At 43.9% G+C, this 15347-nt stretch overlaps 1 protein-coding gene and 1 long non-coding RNA gene across 14 annotated transcripts in view; one reads left to right on the forward strand and one right to left on the reverse strand.

Annotated features, from left to right (window-relative positions):
* LOC136401081 (uncharacterized) overlaps window positions 1-5124 on the reverse strand; it is a 30736-nt gene extending 25612 nt beyond the window's left edge. The window contains exon 1 of the long non-coding RNA XR_010750461.1: window positions 4857-5124. This is a non-coding gene — a long non-coding RNA (uncharacterized lncRNA). The remainder of the gene's footprint in view (window positions 1-4856) is intronic.
* Window positions 5125-5133: 9 nt separating this feature from the next.
* The window catches only part of DTNB (dystrobrevin beta), a 196569-nt gene continuing 186355 nt past the window's right edge, over window positions 5134-15347 (forward strand). For 5 of the 13 annotated variants that reach the window (XM_066378732.1, XM_066378735.1, XM_066378731.1 and 2 more), the window contains exon 1: window positions 5135-5360. The gene's annotated coding sequence lies outside the window, so the exon portion shown is untranslated. Of the gene's footprint in view, window positions 5370-7458; window positions 7599-15347 lie in introns of all 13 variants that reach the window. The other 8 variants (XM_066378726.1, XM_066378740.1, XM_066378734.1 and 5 more) reach the window with 5 other exon arrangements.

Here is a 15347-nt window from a genome sequence, read left to right on the forward strand (position 1 = left end):
CATTGATTGCTTTCTCATATGTGCCTTGACCAAGGGGCTACAGCAGACCGAGTAACCCCTTGCTCGAGCCAGCAACCTTGGGTCCAAGCTGGTGAGCTTTTGCTCAAACCAGATGAGCCCACGCTCAAGCTGGCGACCTCGGGGTCTCGAACCTGGGTCCTCCGCATCCCAGTCCGACGCTCTATCCACTGTGCCACCGCCTGGTCAGGCTAACTAGTGTCCTTATAAGAAGAGATTAGGAGACAGATGTTCACAGTACAAAGGAAGACCATGTGAAGACACAGGGAGAAGATGGCCATCTACAAGCCAAAGAGAGAGACCTCAGAAGAAACCAACACTGTCAACACCTTGATCTTGTACTTCTAGCTTGCAAAACTGTTCTTTAGGCCAGTCTGTGGTACTTTATTATGGTAGTTCTAGCACACTAATACATAAACCTCACTTGATCATGTATGTTATTTTCTTAAATCATACGGGCTTTGTGTTTTTTTGAGAGAAATATCTTTCTCTATTTCTTTTCCTCTAGGAGTGGCAGACTGTAGTAATTGATAGGTCAAATCTAGTTGGCTGTCTATTTTGGTAAATCCAGTTTGAGACATAGCCCTACCAGCTCATTTACATACCATCTATGGCTACCTTTGTGCTACAATCGCAGAGTTGAACAGTTAGGACTGTAAACCAAAATATTTACTATCTAGTACTTCAGAAAAAAATTAGCTGACTCATGCTATAGTACTTATGATGGGTTTATTATATGCATACTTTTTCTAATTCTTAATTTTTAAAGTTTTTTTCTATAGCCTTTGAGGTTTGAAAACAGCATAATGGATGAATATAAAATCCTTAACTTGCATCTTCTTTCCTTGAGTCCTCAGGAGATGCTTTATCATTATTGCCTTCTCTTGAGAATGTCAGGAATTTTGGTTAACAGCCCTGTAAATAACTACTTATCCTAAAAAGTAATGACCTACATAAGAACCATTTTTATTATAATTTCACAATCTTAGGGGTCAGGAATTTGGGTGGGGTTTGGCGGGATGATTTTCTGCTCCATATGGTTTCAGATGGGGCCACTCAGTGGTATGCAGCTGATGGCTGGACTGATGTAGGCATTTTTGATGACTTCACTATTAGCTAGGATCAGCTAGGCCCCTCTCCTTCTTAGAACCTCTCCACAAAGAGTTAGATATTTTACAGAGTGGCTCAGGGCTTCAAGAGCAAATGTTATCAAAGACCCAGCTGACTATTCAAGACTTCTTATGACCTACGCTTTGAAGTCCCATAACTTTCCACAATCTATGGTCAAGCCATCCACTCAGGCCAGCCCGGAATAACAGAAGCGATGAAGAGTATTGCAGCCTAATTTTCTTACTCTTTTCAGCAATTTGAACTTTCTGTGTGGAGGTTTTGAAATTATTATTATTTTTGTCTAATAGTTTTAAGATGCTAGCACTCAGAATTGAACATACTGTGGTCATTTCTTCAAGCATATGTGGGTTCTTTCATTATATTAGATCTACATTTTCTTATTTCCAGAAAGATTCTTAGATAACAGTTTCATTATACTGGGGACTTCAGCTACACATATTTTGGACATTCTTTGCTTGTGTTTAAATGACATTCCAGAGAGAGAGATAAGTACAAAGCTAAAAGTAGGCAAGCAAAAGTAGGTACATTCCAGGAGTTTGGACGGGCTGTTTGTAGGAAGTGACAAGACAGGCAAGGGCTAGATAAATGGAAGGTCTGTGTGCCATGCTGAGCAGTGACACCACAGGCAGCACATTTCTGCAAGTTTTTTCTTTTTTCTTTTTACAGAGACAGAGAGAGGGATAGATAGGGACAGACAGACAGGAACGGAGAGAGATGAGAAGCATCAATTATCAGTTTTTCGTTGCAACCAACACCTTAGTTGTTCATTGATTGCTTTCTCATACGTGCCTTGACCATGGGGCTACAGCAGACCGAGTAACCCCTTGCTCAAGCCAGTGACCTTGGGTCCAAGCTGGTGAGCTTTGCTCAAACCAGATGAGCCCATGCTCAAGCTGGGGACCTTGGGGTCTCAAACCTGGGTCCTCCTCTGCATCCTAGTCCTACGCTCTATCCACTGCGCCACCGCCTGGTCAGGCTCTGCAAGTATTTTCTGACATGCAGTATGGAATGTGAATGGGAAGGAACAAGAGTTCAGGAAAGAGACAAGATAAAAGGCTATTGCATTAGTCTAGGGGAGAGGGGCTAAGAGTTATTTATGGGGAGAATCAACAGGATTGTTGAGTGTGGTGGGAAGAAGGAGGAAGGAATTATGGATTACTGATTCCCAGGTTTCTGAATTGGGCATCTGAGAGGACAGTAATGCGAAACAGTTTTTTAAATTTATTTACTTATATTGAATTTATTGGGGTGACATGGTTAACAAAATTAGACAGGTTTCAGATATACAATTCTATAATACATCATCTGTATATTGCACTGTGTGTTCACCACCCCAAGTCAAGAATGTTAAACAGTTTTAGACATGTAGAGCCTGAGGTGTCTCTAGGACTTTCAGGTGGATGAGTCTGGTGCAGTTTTGTGTACACAGAACACTGATGAGTGGTCTGAGCTAGATAATGCATTTGGGAGATGCTGATCTATGTGGCAGATGAAGACCTGAAGTGACTGAAATGACTCAGGGAGAGTCTATGAGGTGAGAGGCAAGCTGAGGACAGAAGCCTGGAGACAGAGTGGTCAGAGGGGTCAGCAGATGAGTCATGTGGTGAAGGCAAAGGGGGTGTCAAATCGAGTGGAGTGCTCAGTGTTAAATACCACGGAGAGCTCTAGAAACGGGAGGACTCCAAAATGGCCCCTGGCATTTAGGATTAAACAACAACCAGTAATGTCTGAGAGAAGTGCAGTGTTGTGGTGGGGGACAAAAGGTACACAGCCACGAGGTGAGGAGTGAGAAGCTGCTTGAGTTGGCAGGGATAAACTACTTTTAAGGTGTTTGTGAAAGAATTTACAGAGGGAGCAGTAACTACAGCACAATCTGGAGTGACAGAGGGATTTCTTCCTTTTTTTTTTTTTGTATTTTTCTGAAGCTGGAAACAGGGAGAGACAGTCAGACAGACTCCCGCATGCGCCGGACCGGGATCCACCCGGCACGCCCACCAGGGGGCGACGCTCTGCCCACCAGGGGGCGATGCTCTGCCCCTCCGGGGCGTCGCTCTGTTGCGACCAGAGCCACTCTAGCGCCTGGGGCAGAGGCCAAGGAGCCATCCCCAGCTCCCGGGCCATCTTTGCTCCAATGGAGCCTCAGCTGCGGGAGGGGAAGAGAGGGGCAGAGAGGAAGGAGAGGGGGAGGGGTGGAGAAGCAGATGGGCGCTTCTCCTGTGTGCCCTGGCCGGGAATGGAACCCGGGACTTCTGCACGCCAGGCCGACGCTCTACCACTGAGCCAACCAGCCAGGGCCTCTTCCTTTTATTTAGGACAGGAAAACTTGAACATGAATATATGGTGGAGGAATAGGACAAGTAAGTAAGAGGAGTTGATGACTTTGGGAATGAGAGTGGGGAGAATGATTGACATATATCTGAAAAAAGTTTTCTGAGAACGTGGGAGGTGAGGAAATACAGAACCAAGATGCCGAAATGCTAATGAGAGTGTACTTAAAGTAGTCAATTTCCAGAATGGTGTTTTATAACAGTTTGGCCCACATATTGAAATTACTTTGGTTTCAATCAATAGGATGAATATTTAAAGCAATATTTACATATTTATTTTACATCATTTACACATATTTTCTCCAAAGAACGAGATCAGTATTTTACCCTTTCAATGCCTCCTCCATAGTTGGTACCCAAAAGTGGTAAATGAATCAACAAGATGTCTCTTAGCCATATTCTGAGCACCTTAACATATTCAGAACACAGTCAAGGTCCAGCATACAAGTGAAAAAGTCTTGTAAGCATGCAAAATAGTCTTGAATTTCCTGTGTTGAAGGTGATGCCTTTTCCTGAAAAATGTTTACTGTCACTTAACAAAGTTGGTTACCAGCATTTCCCTTACCATACAGGTTTAAAAATAGGAAAATGAGAGGAGGAGGAAGAGGATGTTCTAAAGGCAGGCAGGCAGACAGCAGCAGGAGGTGCACGATCTGCCTTATCATAAGGTGCCAGGAAGCAGTGAGAAACCAGGCTCAAAGCAGACTGGCTTCGGGTCTCTTCGTTTTAGGATTTAACACTGCACTCACAGACAACAGTCCTTAAAAAGACACTGCTTTTTTCCGTCTTAAATAACGTTAAAAAAAATATGATTCTCTGGGTCATTAAAAAATCTTAGCTCTTCCTAATTTGGAATCATCTGTGTTTCACATGGTTTGGAAAGGTACTCTATAAAACATGGATAATATTAAAACAAAAAAGCTGATGCTGCGATGGTAAACCTTGGCCACGTCTGTTCTCTGCCCAAGCTGTTTTCTTAGCCTACGCCCTCCCTCTTTTCTCCTAAGCCTCTTTCCTTTTCTTCCTTCAAGGCTGAACACAAATGCCACCTCTTGCAGGAACCTGTCCCTGTGGTCCAAGCGGAAGTAATCTCTTCCTCCAGTGCCCTCCACAGCATCTCACTGTGACTCTGTGCTCTGTACGGGTCACCAGACTGGGTTGTTTACACGGCTGCTTTCCCACTAAGTTATGCGCTCCTCGAGATCAGAGACCGTGACCGTGACGGTGTACCCGCACAGCACCTGGTACAGCGCTAGGTACCGAGTCAGTGCTCAGTAAACGCCTGCTGAGTTGAATTAATTTGGAGAAATCATTCAGGAGAGGATCTCGTGCTCAAGGCGCGGATGAATGATTCATGGGGTGGTTCTTTGCATTCTTTACCTTGTAGTCACGTCGGGCGGAGCATCCAGCTGGCGTTGGCAGATACCTGCAAAGCTGAAGCCCACCTCAACCGCCCGCCGTTAGCGTGCGGGAGACGCCCGCAGGGGGCAAGTTTCGTCTGCCCTGCGAGAACCCGGCGGAGAGCTGGGGGGCGGGTCGCACCCGCCCGTAGGGGGCGGGGCTCGACGGGAACTCGACTGCTTGCCCGCCCCCTCCCCTGCGTGGCGGAAGCCCCACCCCCAGCCCGCGCGCCCGCGCTGGTGGCGCGTGCCCGCCTCTAGCCCTGAGCCCTCACGCCCTCGCGCCCTCGCGCTGGGGGCGGGCTCGCTGCGCGTGCCGGGCGGGGAAGCGGCGCGAGCCGGGCGCTGAGAACGTTCGCCGCGGGGGCGGCACCAGGGCCTGAGCGGGCGCTGCTGCCGTCTCAGCAGCGGACCCCGGGCCGGAGGTGGCGGAGGGGCAGCGGCCGCGAGAGATCTTCTCGACGCCCCCTGCTCCCGCAGGGAAGTGAGTAAGGTGGGGGTCCGCGGCGGCAGCCTCGGGCTGCGGGAGAGGTGCGCGGTGCTGAAGCACTGCGCCCGCGAGGAATGGGAAGGAGCCCGCGCTGCGCCCGGACCTCGGGAGCCTGCGGGGGTGCAGGGCCGGGAGCGGCGGAGACGGCGCGCGGGCAGCCGGGGCCGCTGCACCGCGCGCGCTACGAGGGGAGACGGCGCCGCGCTCACGGCCCTGGAGGGGCGATCGGAGGGGATGGAGCGGAGCCCCGGGCCGGCGCCGCTGGGCTCTGAACCCCAGGCCGGGGAGGGGGGTCTCCGGGGTCTCGAGCGCGCTGTGGCCGTCGGGTGCGGAGCCGGGGTGCGGACGCTGGGCTGATGCTGCTGGAGCCCGGCTCGCTGTGAGGAGGCTCTGCGTTAGGTGCTGAAGGGGGCAAAGTAGGCAGGTCCTGGCAGAGGGCAGGTGAGGCAGGCAGGCCCTGGCAGAGGGAAGGGAATTTGTTTTAAATCACCCCAAAACATTGTTTCCCCAGGCGCCTAACAGTGAACCTGTGCATCGTGTCACCCTTGGAAGGAAAGTGTGCTGGCAAGAGAGAGGATACAGCTGACGAATGCTGGCTGTTCAATTCCTATGCCAGGCCTTGGGATTAGGAAGACCTTCCAGCATTCGTAGCAAACGTTTATTGATTAGCTAGCTGCCGAAGGTAGAGAACCAAGGTCAGCACTGTGGCCACTATTAAAATAGTGTCAAACACAACCGCAATTGGCTGTTTAAGTGCCAACAATTTGTTTGGGGAGGTATGGGTATAACATACAAAACAGCATGGAATTTTGTTTCACACCTTATTCATTCTAAGTCTCTTTTGTTTTATTACCCCACTATTGGGAAATAGGAGCCATAAATTGCTTGGTTTGGGGATAAAGCAGGAGGATCAAGGAAGCTTGTGGGAAAAACTTAGGATTCTGACTTTTAAAGGCTCTTCTGTGTAGCATTTAAAGGGCAAGACAAGTAAATTTGAAAAGAGAAATGAAGTTCCTTTTCTTTCCAACTATTAAGCTCTGACTATTCACTGCTAAATCCTCAGTAACAAGAACAGTGCCTGGCCCAACAGTGATCTTGAAAGAAATGTTTATTGCCTGAATTAACCAAGCAGGATTTTGCTGTATGTTAGGCAGAGCAGTTTTAATCATTCTGGTATTAGGGATGGCTGATGGACTTCTCCTGTTTCTAAAGTTCCCTGTTTGGCCAGGTTCATAGGTCTGGGCATTTAAAGCAGCAGTGGCTAACTAAGGTGACGGAGTTGAAGTTTCTTGGTGGGCGTCCTGCTACTTTCACATCTTTATTTTAGGTTGGCTGTCAGTAACTAACTCCTTGGGCCATTGCTTCAAATCACCCCTTTCTGGCTCTTCTTTTTCTGTCACTCGAAGAAGAGTACTTTTGTCTAGGACACTTTATTATTTTTTTTTTAAAAAAAGCTTTTATCCTGGTTCTTGGATTGTAGGTCTGTAGTAAGAGAATGAATGTATCGCTGCTGCTCTGTATGGGCTGGAATTCTGCCTGTTCTCTGCGTTGGTTGGGTTTCTGGACTCCCCAGCTCTGGTCTGCTGTTTCAATTCCTTGGGTTGCAGTGCCTGTTAGGTTACTTTGTCTGCCAAATTAAAACTTGACCTTTTATGAGTTCTATGAGGATTTTTATCATACAGAAGTGGAGGTTACTTTGAAGGGGGTTATGTAGTCAGAGCAGCACTGACAAGGTTTTGAGTGTCCACTGTGTGTGAGAGATTTCTACTTAGAAAATTAGACTTAGAACCAGTAGAATGCCAAGTTACCCTTCATTTTATATCCTTACTAGAAATCTCTCACGACCTTGTTGCTTCATATAAAAAATAAGGGTCATATTAATCCAGATTTGGCATTGCATGGTTAGCCTTGAAGAACGAAGTTTGTTTCTCTTTAGTTTTACTGTGTACTCCAGAGTGCATCCAGCAGGCATCGACCAGTTCTTGTTTTGGGTCCTATAATTTAGGGTGCTTTGTTCTCCGTTATCCCAATGATATTGTATTGTAATTATGTATTTAATTTATATTTATTTTAAATATTTTATTCATTTTAGACAGGAGAGAGAGTGAGAGGGGAGAGGAGCAGGAAGCATCAACTCTCATATGTGCCTTGACCCGGGCAAGCCCAGGGTTTCAAACTGGCAACCTTAACATTCCAGGCTGACGCTTTATCCACTGCGCCACCACAGGCCAGGTAATTTATATTTATTTTAAAATCAACTTTATTGATGCATAGTTTACTTGTAATAGATGTCCATGTGCAGTTGGATGAGTTTTGAAAATGAGCATACTTTATAACCACTATCCCTATCAGGATATGGAAACTTAAATCACCCCAGAAAGTTCCTCATGCTGGTTTGCAAACGCCCCCCCCCCCTCTTTAAAATTTACTTCTAATTACACAAGCATCAGGGCTGTGGTGTCTAGCTGAGCAGATTGTGTACTGCCTGGCTTTAGGGGGTGCCATTCACAACAGAGTCCTGGGAATGACAGCTCCTGGGTTGTATGGTGCACAGTGTGGCTGGGTACCGCAGCTCTGCAAATGGCTTATGAGTGCACACTCTTACAAAATACTCAGACAGAACAGACAGAATAAAAGCCTCTTTGGCCCCCACCCTTCTCCACTGAAACTGTAGTTAATCAATTTATTGTGACCCTTTCTGACCTTTCTGTATGCATTTTCATCTATATATAGGTAATACAGAAAAAAGCAGGCTTTCCCTGTACTCCCCACATTCATGACATGATACTGTACACATTGTGCTGCAGCTTGTTTTCTAACAGAATATCTGAGATCTTTTCATGTTGATATATAGGGATCTATCTGATCCTTCTTGACTGTTACACATTCTCCCATGAAGAGTGTATTTGTGCTAGAGTTTCAGACAGAGCTGCAGTGAATGAAAAGTAGACTTGCTGGCCAAAGGGGGTTTGTGCACATTTGAAATTTTAATTGATGGAGATTTAACCATGCTGCTACTTGTGGATCTGGTTCATTTATTTTTAACTGCTGAGTAGTGTTTGGTTGTAGACTGAAATGACCATTTCTGTATCCTTCACTCAGTGAGGATCAGTTAGGTTACTTTGGATATTGTTTTTGATGGATATCTGTGTTGTGGATGCACCTTGCCAATCTGAGGCTTGCCTTTTCCCTTCATTCAGTGTCTTTGGTTGTATACAAGTTTAAAATTTTCATGTTATATTTATGAAAAAAAAATTCTTTAAATTAAAAGAATCTCTGTGTGTGTCTGATTAAGTAAATTTTCTCTGCCCCAGGGCATGAATGATATATTTCTATATTTCCTTCTAAAATAAAAAAAAAAGTTTTGCTTTCAGTGTGAAATTTCTATATAGTCTAATGAAGAGATATAATTTGTTTTTCAATTGAGATAACCAGTTTTTAGCACTTTTTCTCATTTTTCTTCTTTTCTTTTTTCCAAATGAGAGGAGGGGAGACAGAGAGACAGACTCCCACATGCGCCCTGACCAGGATCCACCAGGCAGCCCCTATTTGGGGCCAATGATCTGCCCATCTGGGGCCATGCTCTCAATAGAGCTATTTTTAGTGCCTGAGGCAAAGGCTACATGGAGTCATCCTCAGTACCCCCGCCAATGCACTTGAACCAATCGAGCCGTGGCTGTGGGAGAAGAAAAGAAAGAGAAAAAAGGGGGACAGGAGGCGTGGAGAAGCATATGGTTGCTTCTCCTGTGTGCCCTGACTGGGAATTGAACCCAGGACATCCGCACACCAGGCTAACACTCTACCACTGAGCCAACTGGCCAGGGCCCTCATTTTTTTTTTTACTTTGGTAAAATATACACAACATAAAATTTGCCATTTTAGCCATTTTTAAGTATATGGTTCTCTGGCATTAACTACATTCACAGCGTTGTGCAACTATGACCACTGTCCATCTCCAGAACTTTTTCATCTTTCCCGACTGAAACTCTGTGCCCATCAAACACTAACTCCCTCCCTCAAGCCCTGGTAACCACCTTTCTACTTTCTGTTTCTATGAATTTGATGGCTCTGGTACCTCATATAGATGGAATCATACAATATTTGTCCTTTTGTGTTTGGTTTCTGGAACTTAGTATAATGTCTTCAGAGTTTATATTGTTGCATGTGTCAGGATTTTCTTCCTTTTCTAAGGCTGAATACTACTATTTCATTTGTGTATATATCACATTTGTTTGTTCATCCATTAGTGGACATTTCAGTTGTTTCTATCCTTTGGCTATAGTGAATAATGCTGTTGTAAAAACTATACAAACACATGTCCAGGTCCTTGCTTTTAGTTCTTCTGAGTGTATACCCAGAAGTGGAATCTTCTATCCAGGATAAGAAAAAATTATGCACAGAACTGAATATGACCGAAATGGGTGGATAGTGCAAAGAGTTCAATATTGATACATTATTATTATTATTGTATTTTTTTTGTTTATTTATTTTACAGAGACAGAGAGTCAGAGAGAGGGGTAGGTAGGGACAGACAGACAGGAACGGAGAGATGAGAAGCATCAATTATTGGTTTTTTCGTTGTGACACCTTAGTTGTTCATTGATTGCTTTCTCATTTGTGCCTTGACCGTGGGCCTTCAGCAGACCAAGCAACCCATTGCTTGAGCCAGCGACCTTGGGTCCAAGCTGGTAAGCTTTCTCAAACTAGACGAGCCCATGCTCAAGCTGGAGACCTCGGGGTCTCGAACCTGGGTCCTTCCGCATCCCAGTCCAATGCTCTACCCACTGCGCCACCACCTGGTCAGGCTATTGAATTTTTTTGAAGTTAGAAGTGGGGAGGCAGTCAGACAGACTCCTGCATGCGCACAACGGGAATCCACCCAGCATTCCCAGCAGGGGTCCACGCTCTGCCCATCTGAGGCGTCCATCCATTGTGGCCAGAGCCATTCTAGTGCCTGAGGCAGAGGCCGTGGAGCCGTCCTCAGTGCCCAGGCCAACTTTGTTCCAGTGGAGCCTTAGCTGCAGGAGGGGAAGAGATACAGAGAGGAAGGAGGGGGCAGGGGGTAGAAGCAGATGGGCGCTTCTCCTGTGTGCTCTGGCCAGGAATTGAACCCGGGACTTCCACATGCCAGGCCAACGCTCTCTATAGCTGAGCCAACTGGCCAGAGCCTTGATACATTATTGTTAACTTAAGTTCATAGTTTGTACTAGGCTTCACTCTATGGGACATAATTCTATGGGTTTTTACAAATGTATGTTATGTGTCATTAAGGTCATTACATGGCATTTCATGTGATGTCATTGCAATATCATACAGAATAATTTCATTGCTCTAAAAATCTTCTGTTGTTCTTTCCTTTCTCCACCTGTGCTTCTGGTAACCACTGGTCATTGTACTGTGTCTATAGCTTTGGCTTTTCTAGAATGTCATATAGTTGGGATTGTACTGTATGTAGTCTTTTATATTGGTATCTTTTACTTATTAGCATTATGCATTTAAGGTTCCTTGATATCTTTTCCTAACTTGATAGCTCTTTTTATTTTTGGGGGGGACAGAGAGGGACAGATAGGGACAGACAGATAGGAAGGGAGAGAGATGAGAAACATTAATTCTTTGTTGTGCCACCTTCATTGTTCATTGATTGCTTTCTCATATGTACCTTGACCTGGGGACTACAGCAGAGCGAGTGACCCCTTGCTCAAGCCAGTGACCTTGGGCTTCAAGCCTGCAACCTTTGTGCTCAAGCCAGAGACCCCCCTCTCAAGCTGGTGAGCCTGTGCTCAAGTCAGCAACCTCGGGTTTTCTTTTTTTTTTTTTTTCCATTTTTCTGAAGCTGGAAACGGGGAGAGACAGTCAGACAGACTCCCGCATGCGCCCTACCGGGATCCACCCGGCACGCCCACCATGGGGCAACGCTCTGCCCACCAGGGGGCGATGCTCTGCCCATCCTGGGCGTCGCCATGTTGCAACCAGAGCCACTCTAGCGCCTGAGGCAGAGGCCACAGAGCCATCCCCAGCACCCGGGCCATCTTTACTCCAATGGAGCCTTGGCTGCGGGAGGGGAAGAGAGAGACAGAGAGGAAAGCGCGGCGGAGGGGTGGAGAAGCAAATGGGCGCTTCTCCTGTGTGCCCTGGCCGGGAATCCAATCTCGGGTTTTGAACCTGGGTCCTCTGCATCCCAGTCCGACGTTCTATTCACTGTGCCATTGCTTGGTCCGGCGATAGCTCATTTTTTTTTTTTTTTGTCGCTGAATAATATTCCATTGTATGAAAATACCACAGCTTATTTATCAATTCACATATTGAGGGACATTTTGGTTACTTCCAATTTTTGGTAATTATGAATAAAGGTTCTATTAATACTAGTGTGCAGGTTTTTGTGTGGACGTAAATTTTCAACTCTTTTGAATAAATACTTAGGAGCATGATTTCTGGGTTGTATGGTTAGAGTAGGTTTAGCTTTGTAAGAAACTATCTGTCTTCCAAAGTGGTTGTACAATTTTGCATTCCCGATAATTAAAAAAATTATATTCTAGTGCCCTAAATGTATTTAAAAATAAGTCTTTGTCAAACTGTTCTGTAAAATTAAATTTCATCTGAAATGAATTCATATTCCAGTTGTTGCTTTTGTTGACTTTCTTAGCATTATATTTCTTTGTGTGTTTTGAAATCTTGATTTACAAACTCATTTGAGTGTTTGTGCTTTTGACTTTGTTTTTCTTATCCCTGTGCTCACCCTTCTCTGTGTAGTGATATCTTAGGTGCTTTCATTGACTTACTGGAACTTAATAAAAAATCAGATATGATAATGATGGGTCAAGGGTCCTGCTCTTTGAGGTAATTGAAGCTCTTTTAGATCCACTCACAAAGTATATGAATGTCTTGGTTCAGTTCCTGGTCACGAGTCTATGTTTTGTCCTCCCACTTTTTAAGCCCAGAGCATTGCATAAACTATATAATTCTAGACAGAGACTGACAGCGGTAATTTTTAGCTTCCTTTCAGCTCCAGCCTCATCCTGGGCTTTAAACTGTGAGTCTGGTTCAGATGTCTCCTGTTTCTTCAGGTCCTTTGCTCTGTGTGTCACTCTTGCCCTGCAGGAAATATACACCTACATTTGGACTCAGCGTCCAGCAAGTCTGTAGCTTCAGTCCCACTCCCAGTTTTGTGTGTCTGTTCTGTTTTGGATCCAAATGGAGGTTGTTAAACCTTCTTAAGTCATTTAAACTTTTTTTAAAAATGTTTTATCTGTTACTCTGTATTTGAGCAGAGGGGATGCATGCAAGTGTCTATTTACTGAACTGCTTTGGCTAGAAGATTTAACTGGCCAGGTTTTTTCTAATCTTTATACCACTTATTTTGTTTTCTGTGTTATTGCGATACATACCTAGACCCTTCAGTACAAAAGTTGAATAGTAGTGATGATAACGGGCACTTTTATTTTCTTGGATTGGAATGCTTCCAATATTTTACTGTTAGATGTCATACTTACTGAAGGTTTCTGGTAGATGTCTTTGTCAACTTAAGGAAGATTTCTTCTGTTCTTGGTTTGTATTTTTATTGGGTATTGAATTTTATCAAGGGCTTTTTGGGGGCTTTTGTTGAAATTACCATTGAATTCTCTTTAATATGTTAAGAGTAGGAGAACCCTGGTCTGTTAGCTCAGTTGGTTAGAATGTCATCCGATACGCCAGGGTTGTGGGTTTGATTCCTGACAGGACACATACAAGAATCAACTGATGAATGCATAAATAAGTGGAATAACAAATTGATGTTTTTTTCTCTTTTATTCTCACTCTAAAATCAATTTTAAAAAAGTAGGAGAGAGCATTTTTGAGTTATGTATGCCAAAAGAAGCATACATTGTATATATGATATATTCAATATTTTTAATGCATTTTTAACAAAAAACAAACCTTTAAAGAAAACACATTTTAATCTTTTTTTTTATTATTAAGTGAGAGACGAAGAGGCAGAGAGACTCTCGTGTACACTCGGACCGGGATCCACCTGGCAAGCCTCCTACAGGGCAATACTCTGCCCCTCTGGGGCCATTGCTTTGTTGCTTGACAACTGAGCTATTTTAGCACCTGAGGTGAGACCATGGAGCCATCCTCAGTGCCGGGGCCAACTTGCTTGAACCAATCCAGCCATGGCTGCAGGAGAGAGAGAGGGTGGGGGAGAAAGGGGGAGGGGTACAGAAGCAAATGGTCGCCTCTCCTGTTTGCCCTGACTAGGAATCAAACCTGGAACTTCTACTCTGGGCTGATGCTCTACCACTGAGCCAGCTGACCAGGGTCCACATTTTTATTTTGAAGTTTTGTATATTAACAACATTATATATGAGCTAAAACAGGACTAAAATGCAGTAATAATCAGGTTTGGACTAAATATTCTTTAAAAAAATTTTTTTGTATTTAGAAATGAGATTTAATGGGGTGACCTTGGTCCACAGGAACACATAGGTTTCAGGTATACATCTCTATAACAACTGTACATTAATTTGAGTGCCCATCACCCAGTGGTCTAAATATTCTTGTAACTAAGCCTCACTATACTGAAAAAAGTATTCATTAAAAAAATTTTTTTTGCTAATGTCTGGGACACTGCAAGGACATTTTCATCCCCTAACCATTTTAGCTTTTTACTGGCTTCTTTTTCTAGACTCTTGACTTCCCCCTTTTAACTTCTGTCTTTCCCTGCTTTGTCTCCTCTTGCCAGAGAGAGACTTTTTTCTGCAAGTAATAATATTATCTTATATCAGGCTACTTTGTGTCAAGGAATTTTCATGGATAATGGCTACTTTTTAATCTTTACAACTTTGGGAGCTAGATACAGTATCTCCACTGTATAGTTGAGGCAGTTGAGCTCAGAGAAGTTAAAACTTGTTTGGAGTTGCACAGCTAATCAGTGACAGGGTTAGTATTTGAACCCAGCTTGGACTTCAAAGCACATGTTCTTTCTACATGCCGTCTCTGAACCAGACTGTTTTATATTCCATTCAACTTTGGCTTTGCCTTTTGGCTTACCCATATGATTCCTCAGTATGGTGATGTGACCACTTTGTGTCTCCAATATGATTTCCTTGAGAGACTTTCTCTCTAGTCAGATACCTTGTTGCTTTTAAGCAGTCTGAATGACTAAACCTTTCTTCACTGCACAAACAGAAATAGAGTAAATAGTGTCATAGTTAAGCCTGTGGGCTCTGGAGTAAAATTATTTTGGTTGGACCTTGGGTTTATTTTTTTAAACTCTTTAAACATTATGCAGTATTAGTTCTCCAAGAGGTATAGAAAATATACTAGTGAATACCTGTGTACATACCACTTAACTGAAGAAACTAGGCTCCTTTTAAAGGCGAACTCCTGTGTAACTCCCAATTGTACTCTCCTCTCCTTCTGAGGAAACCGCCACTCTGAATCGGATGCTTTTCATTTCTGTACATATTTTCATACTTTTGTTATTTAAATAGCCCTAAAATGTATAATAGTTTTGTATTTAAAAAAACTTCTTATCAACAGTATTAATTATATATTTTTGTAACTTTATCTCTCAACATTATATGTAATAATTACTTATATGGATATATGTAGCTCTAGTGCATGTATTTTCTTGGCTGGATAGGATTCTGTTGTTTGACTATATCTCAGTTTACTTTTATATTTCCCTGAGGATTAGCAGTTTGTTATGATTTTTTTTTTTTTTTTTTGCTATTACAAACAGTGCTGCTGTGACAGTTCTTGTCACATCTTCTCATGTGCACATGCATGTGTTTTAGCATGTGTACCTAGGAGAAACCACTGGCTTGTGTTCCATGTACATCTTCAACTTTAGTGGATATTGCTAAATTCTTCCCTGAGGTGGTCTTATCAGTTAACGTTCACTCCAGTGATGGGTGGCTTCTATTGTTTCCCTGCCTTGTCAACCGTTGTTATACTTTATCATTTTTGCAAATCTGCTTGATGTACAATGTAATCTTATTT

The sequence above is a fragment of the Saccopteryx leptura genome, chromosome 3, assembly GCF_036850995.1.
Source record: "Saccopteryx leptura isolate mSacLep1 chromosome 3, mSacLep1_pri_phased_curated, whole genome shotgun sequence".
Lineage (NCBI taxonomy): Eukaryota > Metazoa > Chordata > Mammalia > Chiroptera > Emballonuridae > Saccopteryx > Saccopteryx leptura.